We start from the raw sequence: 19,860 nt of genomic DNA on the forward strand, positions 1-19,860 counted from the left end.
AATGCTTAAAACTGCACCCCATGCCAGACTTATCAACAACACATTTTCATGCATTTTTTTCTGCATCCCATGTCTCATTTTCTCTCTGTTTATTCATTTTTAAATGTTTTATTTCACATGTATCTCATCATAATTAATAACAAGTAATCTCTGTGGTATCCCCGAAGTCTCAAAACAACCCACTAAAGTGTAGTGAGTCCAAAAATAAAACAGTGTAAAAAACTTCTCTGTGTGGAAGATTTTTAGTCCATTTATTTCTAGCTAATCACTGTATATTAATCAGATCAGACAATAGTAGTAGAAGTAGCGAATGTAAACTCGTCTTAAGTCAAATCAAAACAAAACAAAAAGTAATAATAGAAAATATATAAGTACACAGACTTAATAAAGGATTTTTGACTGGAAACAGACTGCCTGCCTTGCTTGGATTACTTTCGAATACTTAGCAATGCTGTGCAATTATATATTTTCTATTATTACTTTTTGTTTTGTTTTGTTTTGACTTAAGACGAGTTTACATTCGCTACTTCTACTACTATTGTTTGATCTGATTAATATACAGTGATTAACTAGAAATATAAGGACTGAAAATCTTCCACACAGAGAAGTTTCATACACTGTTTTCTTCATAATTAATACATTCCTGAAAGGTCTTTTAACTGTCACAAAAATATCACTGTTATATACCCATCAGTTGCTTTTTAAATGGTAATTTATTACAATCAACAAGTTCCTCTCATGTGAACATTTTAATACTACACATATTTCTGTTTTAAACTAGTGACTCTTGTAACTTACCAAATTCACATTTTTTTTGCTCAGATCTTTTATTTACACCATAAATATCTCTGCTTAACATTAGTTATTGTGCTCCCTGTGAAGAACAAATGCACAATGTGTGAAAGATTTCTCCTCAGCTCATAGCAACTCTGAAACTACTGTCTCATCATTGTAACACTCTCTGTCTTCCACTCTCTTTCTCTTTCACTATCTCCCTCCTTTTACAAAACTCATATATGTTATATATTTCCCAAGGATCTTTCCAGGTGATATGCAGAAACACAGTACAATGCACATTTTTTGGTACTCTCTGATATACAGATCATAGTCATAAATAAACCAAATTTCTAAAGCTGCATTTCCAATTATTTGACAAGACACCCTGCAGTGGGAGATTTACTGGATGCTGTAACTGTAGTGTTTGTTCAGTAAAAGATGAAATTACTAAGTTATGTCTTGTCAGCATTACTTTCACACTGTGCAATACTGTATGGAAAACCAGACCACATGGTTCCCTTAAAGAATATTGAATATGTTTAAATGTTGCAAGATGTTTAATATATGCATATGTTATATTAGGCATATACTGAACTTTGCTATCCTAACTTTATACTTGTCTTGTAGTACATTATGTTATCAGGTACGCAAATGAAGTGGTATCTCCAAGCCAACATTACAATTCCTGCAGGGCATACCCAGCATCATTATGAATTAGTGCCTTTCATGTTGTTGGGTTTATTGTGTTGTCAGTGAAGGCCTCAAAGGATTGGTTTGGAACCCATCCCAGAAAAGTGTAAACATTTTGCCTGGTTTTATTAGAATGACAAGTAAATCATCCACATATAGCTTGACACCTGTCTCCAAAAGCAAAATGGATTGGGAAGGTGGTTTGAGAGATTGTACAGGTGGTGTACCTGTGGTTCTGTTATAAGGCAAATAATAGAGGGGTCATTAGACAGACCTGTCACAACATGTGGGTGAATACAGTCTTAAAGATAGTGTCCAAATGTTAGATTTCTAGTAGACATGCTTTGAAAGATATCTGGAAACATATCTAGGAAACTAGCTTATGTTAGAGGAGTAAATAGGTAAGAGCTAAGCTACTTTCACAGGCTTGAGCCATTTGGTTGTACATGCTTTCACTCACAAGCTGTAAATGCTAGGCTATCTTCATATGCTTGGGCCCCTTACTTGTGCATTATTCCATGCATAAACTATAAAGGCTATGCTACCTTCACAGGTTTGGGCCCCCTGGGGCTTTTGCATGATTCCACCCACAAGCTATAAGGGCTAGGTTATCTAAATAGGTTTGGGATCCTTGCTTGTGCATGCTTCTATACAAAAGCTATAAGGGGTAGGCAACCTTCGCAGGCTTGGGATATTCAAGCCCATGTCCCCATTCCTGGTGATTTCAGTGCTATACAAACCACTACTTTCATGTGGTAGTAGACAGACTGGAGAAACTAATCCTTCTCTCCTGAATGAGTGTCTCATTGTCAGTTGCTCACTTCCATCCTCCTTCACTTGGCTCTTTCAACATGAAAAACACTATTCAATCTTGGTCATTTTGGTTATTGTCAAGGTTTTATCCTTTGGTGCCACATAGCTAGGTGGCAGCTGTTTCAGATTTGATAAGCCAGCTGTCTCTAAACTTGCTCAAAAGGTCCACTGGCTGTCCCCTTTCACTCAAATACAGTTTTCTTTCTCAGTGAATACTAGTTTGCATTTTTCATCCCTAAATGGTTGACTGTATCTCTGCATGTCTCTTAGGTGGTAAGATTGCTAACAGACTGATGGCATTGTAGCTAAATGGACCATGCTGCCACAAATGTAGAAAGTGCCATTATTTTTTATAGGGCTATTGGGCAGTTTTAAACCAGTCCACTGAACGGAAATGTCATAGCTCCACATGCTTACTGAAAAAGGATTACTTGCTGCAGTTTCTCTTTGGTTAAACTGGGCTACCTAATATTATTTCTATCTACAAGCTGTGCTTGCTTAGGCATTGTTTGGTCTTTATATCTTCACTGCGGTTTTTGCCGTCGCTACATGCCATGGTCTCTTTCTTCACTCTGTGTTATAATGTGCTTTATGATGATCTGTTCACCTGTCAGGAGGGTCTCACCTTTCAGTGATTTTTTCATACATTACTGGCACTTCGCAGTGGTAGGCAGGTCACCTCCCCTCCCCAAATGTGCAGTGAAAATCCATATAGCTGTTTTCACTGGCTTTCTAGAAATACTGCGCACTAAATATCCTCTTTATATTGCTTTCTTGAGCTAGTCCTTGTTAATCCGATTTACTGCCTTACTATTGTTCATATACCTCAGCTTAAGGGGTGGACACTAATGTACTGATACATTCTTTAAATCTGCTAGTCTGTTCACAGGAAACTGCATTATATCTCTGTTCATCCTACATGCTCTCTCACTACAATCTCAGCTTCTGCTCTCGTTTTTCCACTTTTCCTCTCTTAAAACCTATACTTCGTAAATAATGTTTAGACTATTTGAATCTCAATTTTTTTTGTAAATCATTACCTAGAATTAGAAATGTCATAAATGTCATGACTTTTCCTTTAACTAACTGCATATTATCTTTGCATGCGTCCACGATTCTACTACTTTATAACTTTTGTAGAACTTTTGTAGAATTGTCTATATTCTGTGGAAATTGTCTCCCCGGGCCTCCACTGAAAACGGGCTCCTCCAGGTCCAGTGGACTATCCCGGTCATCAAACTGTAATAAATAAATAAATAAGCCTCCATGTTTTTGCTGCTTCTTTTCCATCATCTGCTTTGTTTCTGTGTGTTTTTCTCTCTTTTGTATTTGCTGTAGTTCTCTTTCCCCTGTTTTCATTTCTGAGACTGGTACAACCAATGAAAGTATTTTCAATAGTGACTTCTAAACCATTTCTCTCTGCATCACCTTTCCAATTTTTATATTAATTATCAACAGAAAACATGCAAAAAAAAATCAATAAATAAAACAATACATCTGCAATGGTGAGAGTAGTGAAGACATCTTTTAATCCTCTCTCCATTCGGTGAGAGAGGAAAGAATCCCATTTCATCTGTTTACCTTTGCATTCAGGTATCTTAGATACCATTGTTTGATAATGTCTCATTTCTACTAGAGTTATAGGTTGCTAATCTCTGCTATCCACACTAGGTTTTGCAATTATCTCACCCCTATAGTCCAAATGTAGTTTCTTCAGTTTTTCTCTATATTCTTATTTTTTACAATGTTTATCATGGCTGATAATATAAAACTATATACTACTTTATCATTACTTTAACATCTTTGTATAATCTTCCCTCTTCCTCTATTTACTTTGGACATTATATATGCAGATATCACATACACATTTTTCCTTCTCCAGAATCCTAAGCATATGGTAATAACAAATGGCAGCAGTAAATAGCCCTGCTGTGTTTCCTTCTATCCATTTGCACTCTGGGTATGACTATAGCCAAGGCTGACCCTTGAAGAGATCCAGTTTGATAAAACATTGGAAGTATCTGTGTTGTCTCTTTTGTTGTAAATTCTAACAGCAGTTGTAATGAGATGGGACAGCTATGTGATCTAATCAGTCAATACACTCCAATAAGCCTGCTTCTACAGGAATTCTGGCACAAGCCTCACATCTCTGATGAGAAAGTATTACTCCTTGACTGTGTCATCTTCACAATAATTTGATGCGCAAAAATACAGGAGAGTAGAAGTAGCGCTATCATTCATGCTCCACATGTAAATAATGCAAAAATCAGAACTGGTGCACACGTCCCTTTCTGATACCCAAAACACTTTGTCAGGATTCCTTGTACTGGCTGTTTAACATTCTAAAATCAGAGTGGGTCATTGTGTGTGATCTCAGCATTGATTGCTTTTCCAATGAACTAATTAATCAGTTCATGGTTTCTCCTGTGAGCTGATTAATCTTTAAGGTACGAGTCACTTAAAACCCCTACCCACCCCTAACGGGATAGACATATAGAGAGTACCTTGGACTGGTTATAGGCATTCTTGATCTATAAACATCTCTACAACTGACATAATTTCATACTTTTTGAGGGATCCACTTCTCACTTTCATCTTCAAGAACCACATCACCCCCTCAAAAATCATTGCTTTTCAATGTTTAAAGGTTTAAGAACGTCTTTTCGGTATCTTTTCCTCCTCCAGAGTGCTCACACCATCAGCCACCCTACTTCCTGGAGCCTCTTGTGTCCTCATCTGTCCAAGGGTCCTCCTTATGTTCTTCCAGATGCATAAGTTAGCTCCTTCAGGACTTCACTGATTTCTGCAGTACAGTACTCCACAGTTGTGCCTTACAGCAATTTTTAAAGAGGTTTGGCATATTAGGGCAATGAGTGGATCTGGTGTTGTAAAAGCTCTCATTTGTGGAAACTGAGAAGTGTCAGAGTGCAGGGAAATCAGAATGCATTGTTATAGTATCATCCTTTTCCTCATCTCTATATCCTGAGCAACATTTCTGCAAAGAAGGGGATCATTACATTAGCAAAAAAATTGTATCTTAAAATTGCATCATAAATTGTATCTTACTGTGGAGCTTTTCTCCCCAGGTCTCTGCTGAAAATGGGCCACTAAGCCCAGTCGGACTAACCCAGTCAACAAATGTAAAATAAATAAATAAATAAATGCAGCACCATCTGATTGTATGCATTGGAGTTCTGTAGGTTTCCTCATTGAACCAACCCCATATGCAGGTGTATTTTGTTTGTGGATCACATATGATAGGGGAGGGGGATTCATTTCCATAGGTACTCTGTACACAGACTACTATGGCTACACATGGAGTAAAGTGTACAGCATGTTACCCCTTTGTGTACCATTGTCTATACATTATGTAGAGTCTACAAGATGGCTAACATTGTTTATGAATAGCACCTGTAGGTAGTTATATAAAATGTTATGGTAGGGATTCCTTGAACAGGATAAAAAATAATAAGACAGAATTGATAGGTTTCTCATTTGCCCTTTTGCTCCAGAGATTTGTCTGAAATCAGTGGAACAATTTAATAGAAAGATGGAAACCCATATTTATGAATTGTAAAACTGATTCAAAGGATTTAGAGACTCCAGATATGTGCATTACCTCAAATATAATGTCCATTTCAAATTATCAAATGCTTTCCAATGTCTAGGTTAAATATTGCCTATAACAAAGTAGAGTTACAAATTGGGTTTGATAAAACATGAAAAATGGGCATTTAGCTTGAAAGTTCTTTTTATGTCTTGTAAATAATTTTTTGGTACTCTACTGCCTGCCAAGCGTAAAGTCCATGCACTTTATTAACCCAGTCATTCTTCACTTGGTGAGAACCACTCTTAGCCAACTCACTTCCTATGAGGTCAGAGCTGATCCAGGAGCCATCATCCTGGCAGCAATTAGGACATTTTCTCTAATGCAGGCTAATTACATCTCCTGCTGCTGATGTGGGAATCAACATCACCATAAATGGACTGCTTATGTCATTGATTAGGGAAGTGTGTCCCTTCCTTGAGATTCTTGAATGAGAGCTACAGTGATTGCCTTGAGGGTAACTAATTATCCCCCCAACCTCTTCTCATGGAAACATGGTTTACTGCACTGCCCTGGAGAACCAGGTCATCAGAGAGGAAAGAGCCATCCCATCCCATCTGACAGAAGCCATATGTCACTGTTCCACTCCAGCTGACTCTTTCAGTTTCCTGAGCTACTTGTCGATCTTGAGTACTCTAGGCTGTAGTAAGATCTTTATCCCTCTGCATGGCAGAGCTGGGGCTGACTTGTATATTTCTGTTTGATTTAAAAACAGACTTTGAATCAAGAAATCACACCAATCTGCATGAAGCCCTTACACAAATGACTTCTTTGAATCAGATATTAAATTGTTCACATTACACCTGATAGACAGACAGACAGAACATTCCCTGACAACTACTCATTTACTGGACCACTTCAAACTAGAGTTCCTCAGTTAGCAGTTTTGGGTCATTATTTTTTTTTCATATTTGTCAGCAATCTATCGATTGATCTGCCCATTGTTAATTGTGCATTTTATGCTGATGCCATAATAGCTCTCACATCAGCATCATCAATAAATAACCTGCAGAGAATTTTACAAAACAACTTTAACTTGCTTTAGAGTCCGTTCCTTGACCATAAACAGTATAAAATTGTCACAGAAGAAACTTGTATGTACAATCAATGAGAAAAGAGAAATTGGCATCACACTACATCTGCCTGTCACATTTACATCCCACAAAGACAACATAGTAAGCAAAACAACAAGAAAGCAAAACAGCTGAAGCTTGCCTGTAAAATCTCACATTTTCTAACATTTGAACATGTGATGCCAGAAAAGCAATTGGGTTTAATATGTTGATCCTCAAGCACATCTATATTCTTACTCAATTCATCCAATGACACTAGTACTCTGCAAACAGTTGCAATAGACTGCCATCTACTATAACTGCTAGGATTTCCTTCCTATTATGGGCATACAGTATTCTGAAGACTCACACACCTGGTGCAGTGTCATATTGCTATAAACGAGTGCATTTCTTTTTTTTTTTATTTTATTTTTTTATTTTTAACTTTCCTTCCCCTGCACATACCCATAGATGTCAAGGGATTGGCAGGCAATGGGGATGTGCTGGTATATTGTCCCACTATCAAATCAACTCAGCCAATGCACTCCACTGCTCCTGCTTTTCCATTTATGAAAATGACCTCCATGTATGTCTCCAGTATCCTCCAGGGATTGATTGCAAGATGCACCTGAGTGCATGCCCTCTTGCCCAGCCTGTCTATCTGTCCCTGCCAGTACCTTAGATGCCTGAGCTTCTAGTCAAACCTCAGTTGCCAGGGCCATAGTGAGGGCTTTGTCCCTCTACAGATTACACCATGGTGCTGACAAGGCCAGAAATGACACCTGCTTGAACACTAGAAATTTCCAAATTGTTGTACAATTTTGTTTCTGTCAGTCATAGTTAATACTATGAAAAGCTGATTCCACCCTTCCCTGGTGTTTGTATGACATTAAGTGTGAAGGAATAGTTTATTCATTGCACATTAGCGACTGATGATAATGTTCACGCAAATAATGAAAAAGGAACAGTTGATGGATTTTTGAAAGCAACAGATTTCCAATGACATTGAAAGATGCTGCCATTAAATCTATAAAATAGGAATCAGACACATGCTATTTTCAAGACATTCATCTGTGCCCCTCACACTAGCTATGCAGTTATGTGAATATACATTATCTGTTCTACTGTTTGAACTCTATAGTTTGAAACAAATAATGTAGCAATATATCTGTAACTTTAAAATAGCTTCACCATAACAATTTGAACAATTTGCTGCAAATGGAAGGAATACTTCCAGCAGCTTCTGCATGAAGAAACCCCTATGGAATCTGTACTACCCTGAGAAAGCCTACAATGAAAGAAGAAGAAGGGAAGCCCATCCTAGAAGAAGTAAGAACAGCACTAAGGAAAATGAAGTCAGGGAAAGCAGCAGGTTCATACCAAGTCAAGGTAGGTATGATGAAGATATTGGCTGGGATGGGGAGAAATGGCACCTGAGTGTAGTCATAGCAGTATGGAAAAAAGGCATATCCCAGATTACTGGAGAATAAGCATACTAGTGCCAATATACAAGAACAAAGAGGACATTCCCAACTGTGGGCAGTACAGAGATATCGAACTGCTGTCGCACTGCATGAAATTTCTGGAAAGGGTGATTAATAAATGAATACGCAGACTAGTAGAAAGTAAGATGGGGCACTAACATCTTAGATTCAGATCAAGATGTAACACAACTGACCCAGTGTTTGCAGTGAGAATGATAGATGAAAAGAAACTAGACATGAGGAAGGCTTCCGGATGGACATTCCTATACTTAGCGAAAGAGTACGACAAGATCCCACAAAGCTGGTGTGGGCAGTTCTGCGATGACTCATAGTCCTGGAACATAGGTAGAATTAGTACAGGCTGTCTACATGAACACAATGCCACAAGTATGAACAGTGTTCAGCCTCACACAGGGGTTCCCGGTGGGAGTGAGTGTGTACCAGGGTTCACATCTGAACCCACTGCTCTTCATACTGGTGATGGACTACATTAGCAAACAGTTCAGGGGGACAGATCAACAAAGTTGATCTATGCAGACGATGTAGCATTGCAGGCAGATTCTGAACAAGAACTTCAGCAAAGGATAGGGGAATGGAATGCAAAACTGAAGGCACATGAAACCAAGTACAGATAATACATTTGTAATGGCAGCAAATGGCAGAAATCAGAAAAAGCTGAGAACTGAAATAGAAGAGAAATAGGGGAACAATGTAATCACTTCAAATACCTAGGAAGGGTGACTGAGGTGAAGGGAAGGCTGACTGAGGGGTCAAAACAAGAATGGACGGAGCTGGAACCCACTGGCACAGAGTGTTTGGAATAGTGCATGACAGAAGAATGTCAAAGAAGCTGAAAAGTTAGATGCACAAAACAATAGTGCGACCAGTAATACTGTATTGCATCATAATCTGGGAAGTCTCAAGACAGAGCAGCTGAGGTAGCTAGAGGTGGTAGGGATGTAATGCCTGAGATGGGTGGCAGGATGTATATTGTGGGACAGATGAAGAAATAATAACCTCAGAGCAGAAGCCTAAGTAGATCCAACTGCACAGAAGGTCAGAAAGAATAGATTATGATGGTTCAGGAACATGTGCAAGAAAATAGAAGACAATCTGGTGAATAAGATTTTTGACAGACAGGAAAATGGCAAAAGGAAATGAGGGCATCCAGCAAAGGAATGGATGGATTGTGTGAGCGAAGGCCTGCAGGTCAGGCATGATTGTAGAAGAAAGTACGAGACTGACATTGAATCGAGAGATATGGTGACAGTTGACATGACACCTTGGCCCCATATACAAATAGAGGCAACATGGGATATATGCAAATTACCATTTGAGGACATCAGGTGTTTCAGCTAAATGGCAATTTTGAATGTCCATGATTTTTTTTTTAAGTCTATTTATGGTCCATGACTTTTTCTTTTAAGTCCATTTATATACTTAAAAGAAAAAGTCATGGACATTCAGAATTGCCATTTAGCTGATGCACTTGATGTTCTTAAAGGGTAATTTGCATATATTTTATGTCTCCTCTAATGCAAGAGGTTTAAAGAATCACACAGTGAAAAGTCTAGCTTTCCTAAATTTTTCATTTTGTTTTTCTAACCAATTGTTTTTTCTTTGTGACCTTTTTACTCATTGTTTAGTTCCATATAGAAATAGGGAAAAAGGAGGTTGATGATATATCTGTACATATATATATATATATATATATATATATATATATATATATATATATATATATATATATATATATGGGATCCGTATGGATCACTGAACGGCAACATCACCAAAACAGATTTGGCTGGGTATACTTGCACGAAAGTGCTTTTCATCGAAAGGCACTTTCATGTAAGTATGCCTGTTGCGGAGATCGCACTACAGTAGGGATAAGGGATAATTTGTAGTGTGACCTCGGAGTGAGAATATTTAAGTGGGGGGCTGGAGGGTGCAGGGGGGGCTTGCCCCCTGCAAAAACGTAAAAGTAATGTTTTTTTTTTTAAACACACTTTAACGAAAGTGCTTTTTCTGTGAAAGCGCTTTCGTTAAGGTATGTTCGGTGATTGTGGATTTGGACTATTTAACTTTCGTTCAATAGTCGTAGCTCCATATATATATATATATATATATATATATATATATATATATATATATATCCGGACATCTTTAGAGAGTACAATGGAATATTGATGTGCTACATATTTTATCCAGTATCTCAGATAATTGTGCATTTATTGTCATTCATCATGTGTGCATTTCATTGGTTTTTAAATACTGAGATATCTCATAGCTTAGTGATTTTTCCTGGAAGCCTGTTCCTAAAGAAAGGAGCTAGCTTTAGAAAAGATCTTTCACAGCTATCTAGAGTTAAAGTAACATTATTGAAGTTGATAGTAGAGTGTGAACGTAATGAATATGATGCAGGGCTGGATCCACAAGAAGGTGACCTTGGCAGCTGCCTATGTCCTGGTGCTTGTGGGTGGCCTGGCCCGGTCATAAAACGTAAAAAAAATTCCTCTTTCTACTGCCATCCCTAAAATAAATACATAAATAAAATAAAACACTCTGCTACCATCCAAATGGAAGCATAGGCCTTCTGTCAACATGCACACACTTTATTACTTTTTTCAAATCAATCAGTATGTGCACATACACATACAGTTGCTTCAGTCAAAAGTTCAGTCACTCTGCATGTCTGCTACATCATTTCCCAAGCATTGGATATTTGAAACACTGCTGCCTTTTATATATAGCACTGTGGGAGCACAATGAGAAGGTAGTTGGAGCTCTGTGTCTGCATTTGAAGCCAGCAGAAATGTATGTAGAGATAGTCAACGTCATGCAACAGCTGTGCATTAAACACTAAAATGGCAGTTTTTCATACTGAAAGAGCAAATATTTAAGGAGACAGTGTGTGTGTGTGTGTGTGTGTGTGTGTGTGTGCGTGTGCGTGTGCGTGTGCATGTGCGTGCGTGTGTGTGTGTGTGTGTGTGTGTGTGTGTGTGTGTGTGTGTGTGTGCGTGTGTGTGCCTTCCACAATGACTATGCAGCAACTTCAACTGCTATATAAGGATTGCTTCCACAAGACTTAGGATTGCAGCAACTTTCTACTATAATTGCCTCTAGTTTCTTTCTACTGTGCTTGCCAATTGCCTCCAGTTCCCCTACCGTGATTACAGAAAATTGAGGTAAGCACTGAGGCTTTAACAGTCATTAGGACCACATACTCATTGCTGTTCTTTTAATATTCCAAGTCTGTCTAATTAAGTGACTTGCTCAGTCACACAGAAGGCAAATGGAGATAAGAAAAATCAAACCCTGACCCCTGAGTACAGGGACCAGCTCATAGCTTTAGTCCGCTGCACTAACGGTCAGACCTTACACGACTTCACTTTCTCATAAATTACAGAGGGCAACACTCAATAATGCAGGTCATTATAGTTTCATAGGGTCTATGTTAAATCAACGAATGATCAAAATGTCGATTACAACATACTCAACAACGTTTGATCGCTTGTTCATTTAATCGGACACTCCAATTGCCAAAATTTGGAGTTCTGAAATGTTTTGGTCGGCCATCCCAGTCAGTGTAGTGTGTGACATAGACATGCTACACTGTTCAGAATGGCTACGTCACAGGCTTCTTAGTTTAATATACCAACTCCGAGATCGCTGTGCATTGGTGAATTGTTGCGATTACCAGGAAATTGCTCTTTCCACAATGTACAACGATCTCAGAGTTAGTATATTTAGTTAGGGGGGTGTGGTGTGTTTGTGTAGGTGTGTTAGTGTTTGAATGATGTGAGTGTGTAGGGGTGTACAATCATTAAATTGGCTGTAAGTGATGTTTTGTTTATATGTGTGTGTGTGTGTGTGTGTGTGTGTGTGTGTGTGTGTGTGTGTGTGTGTGTGTGTGTGTTGTGGTGTAAAAGAAGGAAATTACTGTAGTAAACATGAGCATCATCATATGAGCCATGCTCCTTGGATACAATCTGTCAGTTCTCAATTTCCTTGTTTTGTTGACAGTTCATAGGTTCATAGATGAGTACTATGTTATCGGCCCAAGGGCCTAAGTAAGCCTAGCCAACAAGGTTCCCTGGCTTAAGCCACCCAAGAAAGTTATTTTCCTGTGCCCCTGTTGAGCAGAGCCACAGAAGTGATCCCCGGGGTGTATTTCCTATTTCCCATCCAATCATCAAGATTTTTCTTGAAGAGTGTTAATGAGGAACTTTGCTTGACATAGATGGGTAACTTGTTTCAGAGTATGGGAAGTCTCTGGGACAGGAATCTATCCCTCCAGCATGTCCTGTTTATTGTGGTGACAAGGTTTAGGTACCTAGAGCATGTAGCTCAGAGGTATGGGGATTTCTTTAGGTGGAGCATGTCCAACAGCACTGGGTTTGACATAGCTTTGTATGTTAGGCAGAGATCGCCTCTGAGTAGGCGATATACGATGGAGTAAACCTGGAGTTTTTTGAGACGGTCTGTGTATGGCATCTGTTTGAGGCTGGTAATCCTCTTAGTGAAGTATTTCTGCAGCCTTTCCAGTTGTTGTAGATGTCTTGTGAGGTACATACCAAAAGGGGCATTGTACTCTATAATGGGTCTAATGAGTGTTGAGTAGAGGGGAACAATGACCTCTTTTTTCCTGGATGAGAACCCTTTTGTGATGAAGTGTACCACGTAGAAGGATTTCCTGACTACTGTGGCAATGTGATTATTAAAGGAGAGACTACTGTCCACCTGGGTCCCAAGGTCTCTTATCACACATTCGGCATTAAGTAGACTGCCGCCTATCTGGTAGTTCATGGGTACAGAGTTTCTGAAAACTTTGTTAGCCAAAGGCCTTCTGTGTTAGACTGTACTTCAGAGAAGTAGATACCAAACAGGAGAGGTCCCAGTGTGTTTGTGTTTATTATTTGGCAGTGAATAAATTGGAAAGTATGAAGTCTGAGTTTAAAGCTAACATTTTAACTGTGAATACATTTTTAATTAACCTTGCTTTTGCATGGTATGATTCCCTTAGCCTTCTTTTATATGTGTTTCTGACCAAATATCCTCACCAGAAAGTCATTCACTTTTTCTCGTGTTATATCTGTTTTCAGTGTGATTTTTTTTTGTTTAGCCAATAATTGTCAGTGGTTTTGCTAAAAAATTTGAAATAACTGTTTTAAATTAAATGCAAGTCTCTGTGATCACTGTAAAAATAAAATAAGAAACAGCATGCGCACTGATAGGTTTGAATAGCACTTTATGGGGAAGAACAATCCATTGCCCTGCTTAGGGCCCCATTTGACTATGATCTGGCTCTCGTAGGATGCATTTTAAACCAGTAAGTGGTTACCTAGAGCAGGAGAATAACTGTCCTTGGATAGTTTGAAGTTATGTCTGTGAAGCAGCACTTAACAGAAGGGGATTTGAATGTGTCCCAGTTTACAGTCAGGCACCTCTCTGAAATTCTTGCTAGTAGAAAGACAAAGAAATGAAAATAGTTTCTCAAGTACTTGCTCAAGTATTATATTTCTACAAACAGTACAGATATGAAATCTCTGTGGCTGGGGAGCTTGAAGCATGCATTGTGTTTTGCATGCACTCACACTTTGATGGTAACAAACAAAACAAAAAAAAAAAACCTTTGTCAGTTCAGTGAGGATCAACATATGAACCAGCAAGGATTTAAATATGCCTTACCCGATTTCTGTTAAGATGTACACTCCATACCCAAATTAGACAGCCACTGAATGACAGCGGTTGGTGTGGTAGATTTAACTAAGGAATGGTTCATGTCTGCATTAATAGATCCATGAGGTTCCTGAAGGTAGATTTATGTAGACTATGTGTTGAAGCAGTTTTCAGGCTAGTAGAAAGAACTGGATCAGTACACGGTGCAACATTGGATCAAGGAAAGAAACAGACACTAGCTTCAGCAGTCAGATTATATTGTGAGACCATTGGAGAAACCCGATTCCAATCCATCTGGCAGGCCTTCAGCCTCATTTTTTGCAGTAACAGCACTCAGGTTGCAGGCTTCATCGGTAAAATGTTAAACATACTCCACAGTCATGATGAATTGTATGAAAGTAGGAAAATAAAAGACCATTGCATTTTGGTTGTAAACATCACACATGCTTTAAGGACACTGAGGACTGTTGTATTTTAAGTCATGTGGCTTGAAGATATATATATATATATATATATATATATATATATATATATATATATATATATATATATATTGATTCACTTTAGAAGCTCAAAATACTGAAATATCGAAATTCAGTATTTTGAGCCCATACACTGAAATCCTGAAAAGAGCAAAACCTCAGAAGTGCGAAATTTAAAACCTCAAATACCGGAGGTTTTGAATTTCACGCTTCTGAGGTTTCGCTGTGGTTATGGATTCAGGTAAGTGTGTATGTGTTAAGAGTTTTGGATAGGGGCTGTGGTGTATGTTAGTGTGTTTTGTTGCTGTGATGTGTGTGTGCGAGGAAAATGTAGCTTGTGTGGTGGTGTTTTGTGTGTGTTTGTATGTAGTGCGACCTTGGAGTTAGAATATTTAAGTAGGGGTGTTGTGGGGGATGCAGGGGGGCTTGCCCCCCTGCTTTTATGTAGTAGAGAGCTTGTGTTTGTGTGTGGGGAGGTAGGTGTGTGTGTGTGTGTGGGGGGGATGCAGGGGCTTGCCCTGCTTTATGTAGTAGAGAGCTTGTGTTTGTGTGGGGAGGTAGGTGTGTGTGTGTGTGTGTGTGTGTGTGTGTGTGTGTGTGTGTGTGTGTGTGTGTGTGTGTGTGTGTGTGTGTGTGTGTGTGTGTGTGTGTGTGTGTAGAGCAAAATTCAAAATCTCGGTGTGTGAGATTTTGAATTTCTCGCTTCTGAGTTTTCTTTTTAAGGTTTCAACTTTATAGCCTAGAAATACTGAATTTCGATATTTCAGTATTTCGAGGATATAAAGTGAATCCATATATATATATATATATATATATATATATATATATATATATATATATATATATATATCTATATATATATATGTGTGTGTGTGTGTGTGTGTGCTACTCTATCTTATTTGTTATGTAATGTTTGCTCAGATTTCTATGCAGTTTGCAAACTACTGACAGTTTTGTTTGTGTCTTTTGGCTTTTTTCCGGTTAGGGGTCACCACAGCGGAACTCCGGTCCGCTAATGATTGGTAGTGGATTTTTATGTACCGGGTTACCAGCCCTGACGACGCACAACCTTCAACGAAGGCATGCCCCATTCATGTATGCCTCCACACAGAAGACGCTCTAGCTGAGAATCGAATGGGACAATGTCTTGCTATGAGGCGACAACGCTACCGCAGCACCACCACCATGACAGGAATTAAGTTTCTGCTCTTAAAACACAGTCAGTGACATTATACACAAAGTGAGTGTGGAAACTATGTCAGACTTGATGGCATTGTGTGGATGTTATATATTTAACTGTTTTGTTGATCAAGTAACCCACTAGATAACAATCTTTTCAAAGTCCACACATGAGTGTTAATCTAATTGTATTCTTTCCTCAGTCATTCAGTAGGGCTAATGATATTAATAGTTATTCTGGGGTCTGCCTCGCACAGATGGAAAAGTGAAAGAAGAGAAATTAATCTGTGTTTTAAGAACTGAATATTCTGTATTTATGGCAGCAGTATTCTTCTCAAAAACTGGAAATCTGATGTTTCTGGCACTGCTGTTTGTATGAACCACTACTCACTATAAAATTCTCGAATTAAAGGTGCCTCTGCTTAAGAAAGAAACATCCCATGATTTTCTTTCATTCAGCTGGATCACCCTCAGTGCCATTTCACAAACGTCACTCAGTAGTTTTCAAAATCTGGTTTGAATGCTTTTTATTTGGCTTGGTAAATCCGCAGACTGGAGACTCTGGGGGCCATTAAGGTTATGTAGTGTATTAGGGCACCACCTAGTGGCATTCATATTGTCTGCTGAATAGTTGTACCTCTTGGGTTGATTCAACATCATCATCATCGGAATGTAACAAACTAGCTCTTTTATTTAGAATAATATCCAGGCTTTCCATGATAAGCTGAAACAAAACAATCTGGATAGCCATACAAATAATATTTGCTAGTGTTGACAGATGTTTATTTTTTTATGTTTGTGATAGGGTTCTTGAGTTTTTATGGCCTTCTACTCTTTATTAGTCTCTATTTTGCTAATATGATGCTTTGTTTTCATTGTTTACATATTCTTACCAAAAGATTCAGTAAAACATTATTTTAAACTAAAGTGGCACAAAGTATAGTGTTTAACCACATCAGCTATATAAGCAGAACTAAGACTATTTATTTTTATGGAATAAAAAAGACTTAAATCCAATTCTTATAGGTTCATAGGATGATACTAGTCTATTGGCTGGAGGCCCTTATAAGCCTAGCCAAGAATTTCACCTATGTTGCCACAAAGTCAGCACCTGTTTTCCCTGCCCAGCAGAGACACAGGTGGGATCCCAGGGGTATATTTTCTGTCTCCCATCCAGTCGTCCAGGTTCCTCTTAAAGAGGGCTAGTGAGGTACTCTGCTTGACATGGAGAGGAAGTCTATTCCACAGATGGGAGAGTCTTTGGGACACAAATTTATCCTGCCAATAAGTTCTATTAATGACCAGGTTGAAGCCTTGTGTGCAGGTTGTGCGAGTGGAGTTTGACTTATGGATATGCAGCAACTCCATCAAGGCAAAGTCTGAGATGGCCTTGTATGTCAGACACAAGTCATCTCTGAGCAGTCCGTACGAGACTGAGTAGAGGGACAGGGCTTTTAGCCTATCTGTATAGGATAGGTGTTTGATACCCTGGATTTTCCTGGTCAGGAACCTCTGCGGTCTCTCCAACTGCAGCATGTGCTTGACAAGGTACATGCCAAAGGGGGCATTGTACTTGATAATGGGTCTGATAAGGGAGGAATAAAGGGATGATATGACCTCCTTGTTCCTGGATGAAATACCCTTACTTATGAGGTGGGCCATGTAGAAAGCCTTCCGTACAATGTAGGTAACATTGTGGTCAAAAGTCAGGTTGCTATCAACCTGGTTGCCCAAGTCCCTCATGACTGATTGTGTGCTTAGCACATTGTTATTAATATGATAATTAGTGGGGATGCCATTTTCCCCAAAGGGGATAATTATACATTTCTTGGCATTCAGTTTGAATCATGATTCTGGCACCAGTCATTAGTTTGGGTAAGGCCCTCTTGGAGGATGTTCACATCACTAGGGGAATTTATGGCAGTGCTCAGCTTGCAGTCATCTGCAAACATGGTCAGCCACAGACCACTGGTTTTGGCTTGCACCTCAGAAAAGTATATCCTAAACAATAGAGACCCTAAGACAGATCCTTGGGGTACACTGTTTGTTATGAGTCTGCTAGTAGAGGTGGCTTCCCCTATTTTGACTGAATGTGCTCTATTAGTGAGCCAGTTAGCTACCCATCTGGTAACATATGGCTTAATGCCTAGTTGGAAGGGTTTATCTATTATGCCTGAGTGGGGAATAGTGTTGAAAGCTTTGGCTAGGTCAAGGTAGGCAGTGTGCACTGCCTTTCCCTCATCCATGGCTTTGGTGACTTCAAAGAAGGTGACCAAGTTTAACAGGCATGATCTCCCCTTCGACAAAACCAAATTGTGTGGGATCAAGTGTTTGGAGGTTGGCAATGTCCATGACAATGCATTCCATGGGCTTACAGATCAAGCTAATTAGTCTGATGGGCCTATAATTGCCTGGGTTGGTGGGCACTCCACTCTTGTGTAGAGGGATGACAGTAGCTGTCCTCCATTCTGCTGGGAGAAAGGCGGTGCACAGACGTTGATTGAATAGGATGCCTAGTGGTGCTGAGAGCTCTTGACTGAGTTCATGAAGGACACAGCCAGCGATGTTGTTGGGGTCCATGGAGGCTGTATTTTTTGCTTTTGAGAGAACATTAATGACCTGGGAGGGGGGCAGGTGCTGTGGATGTCCTGGTTTACTGATGGGGGGACAGGGGAGGTGAAGTTTTCACTGAACTTGTCTGCCAGCGGGTTGGCTATATCTGTGGCATTTGTGTATGTGGTATTCTTGACCACCAATTCAGAGCAGATTTGGAAGTTATCTTTGAGGTTTTGGACGTATGCAAAGAAGGCCTTGTGATTGTCCTTAGTGGATGTGGCCAATTTAGACTCAAAGTTAGCCTTAGACGATTTCACCAGTGATCTTATTTACAGACAAAGGAGAGATTGCTTCCAACTTGGCACCTGCTCCTCCTTGGTCCTGGACAGCAATGTTTTTCCTTTTATTATAGTGTCTGTTTATTGCTGCTGTCCACCAGACAAGTTTACTCTTCCTTGAGGAAGATGATTTGGTCCTGTCAGGTATTGCTGAGTCCATGCAGCTATATAAGTGTTCATATAATATTTTGGTGTATGCTTGGACATTAGTGCTTGTTCCAACTGAATGGATGGTGGCTGTGAAGCTGCTTATACCTGCTCTCAGGAGGTTGTAGTCAGCTTTGGAAAAGTTTTTTTGTTTGATCCTGGCAAGGGGAGGGTGGGGTCAGGGGAGACGTTGACTTCAAAAGAAATTGCTTTATGGCTAGATCTTACAAAGGAGGATGACACTGTAGGGGTGCTACAGTGGCTACTCATGTTGGTTAGTACCAGGTCCAGGATATTTTCACCTGTTGTGGGGGAGCTGACCAGCTGATCCAATGCACTGGCATTGACAAAGTTGAGGAATCTCTGGGGGTAATAGGTCTTCCGCTCTATGGCTGGGTAGTTAAAGTTGCCCAGGATGATGGTAGATGGTTGAATCTTGCTGGATTCAAGTAAGTCCAGATAGGTGGAGTGGACCTCCTAGGTCATGGTTGGGGGTCTGTAGCTAGCTATGATTTGAATAGGTGTTTCGTCAACAGTTAACTACACTTGGAGTGTCTCCTGTGTGTCATACTGTTTGACCAGCCTGGAGGTGTGTATGTCTTTAATGTATATTGAAACTCCACCCCCCCCCATAAAAACTTACTCTGTAAATGAATGTAGCAAACAAGCAGTCACTAGCACTAAAATAGGTTCTGCTGTGTGTTTCCTCCAATTTAGCATTCCCATCTGATAGCTCAAAACTGCTGTAGCAAAAGTAAGCAGCATTCAGTAGGAGTACAGAGAAAGTGCCGTCCTTCATACTAATGAATTTAAACATTCTTCTTGAGGATATTATATGTTTTGCATCAGAATTAATATCTAATTTTCTTTAGCAATGCTGCATTTAAAAACAATTATAGAGTAGACTTTTCTAACTGTTTACCAGTTCAGTAATTTCAAGATGATGCAAAGATATTTCTGTTTTACATGCTTAAAAGTGAACTGCCTTCACTAATTTTTCAGTTTAAAATATGTACTTACTTAGCATTTACGTTAATTTAAGGAATCGCAGTA

Source organism: Protopterus annectens, chromosome 8.part0 (genome assembly GCF_019279795.1).
Source record: "Protopterus annectens isolate FY-2018-M chromosome 8.part0, PAN1.0, whole genome shotgun sequence".
Taxonomy (NCBI): domain Eukaryota; kingdom Metazoa; phylum Chordata; order Ceratodontiformes; family Protopteridae; genus Protopterus; species Protopterus annectens.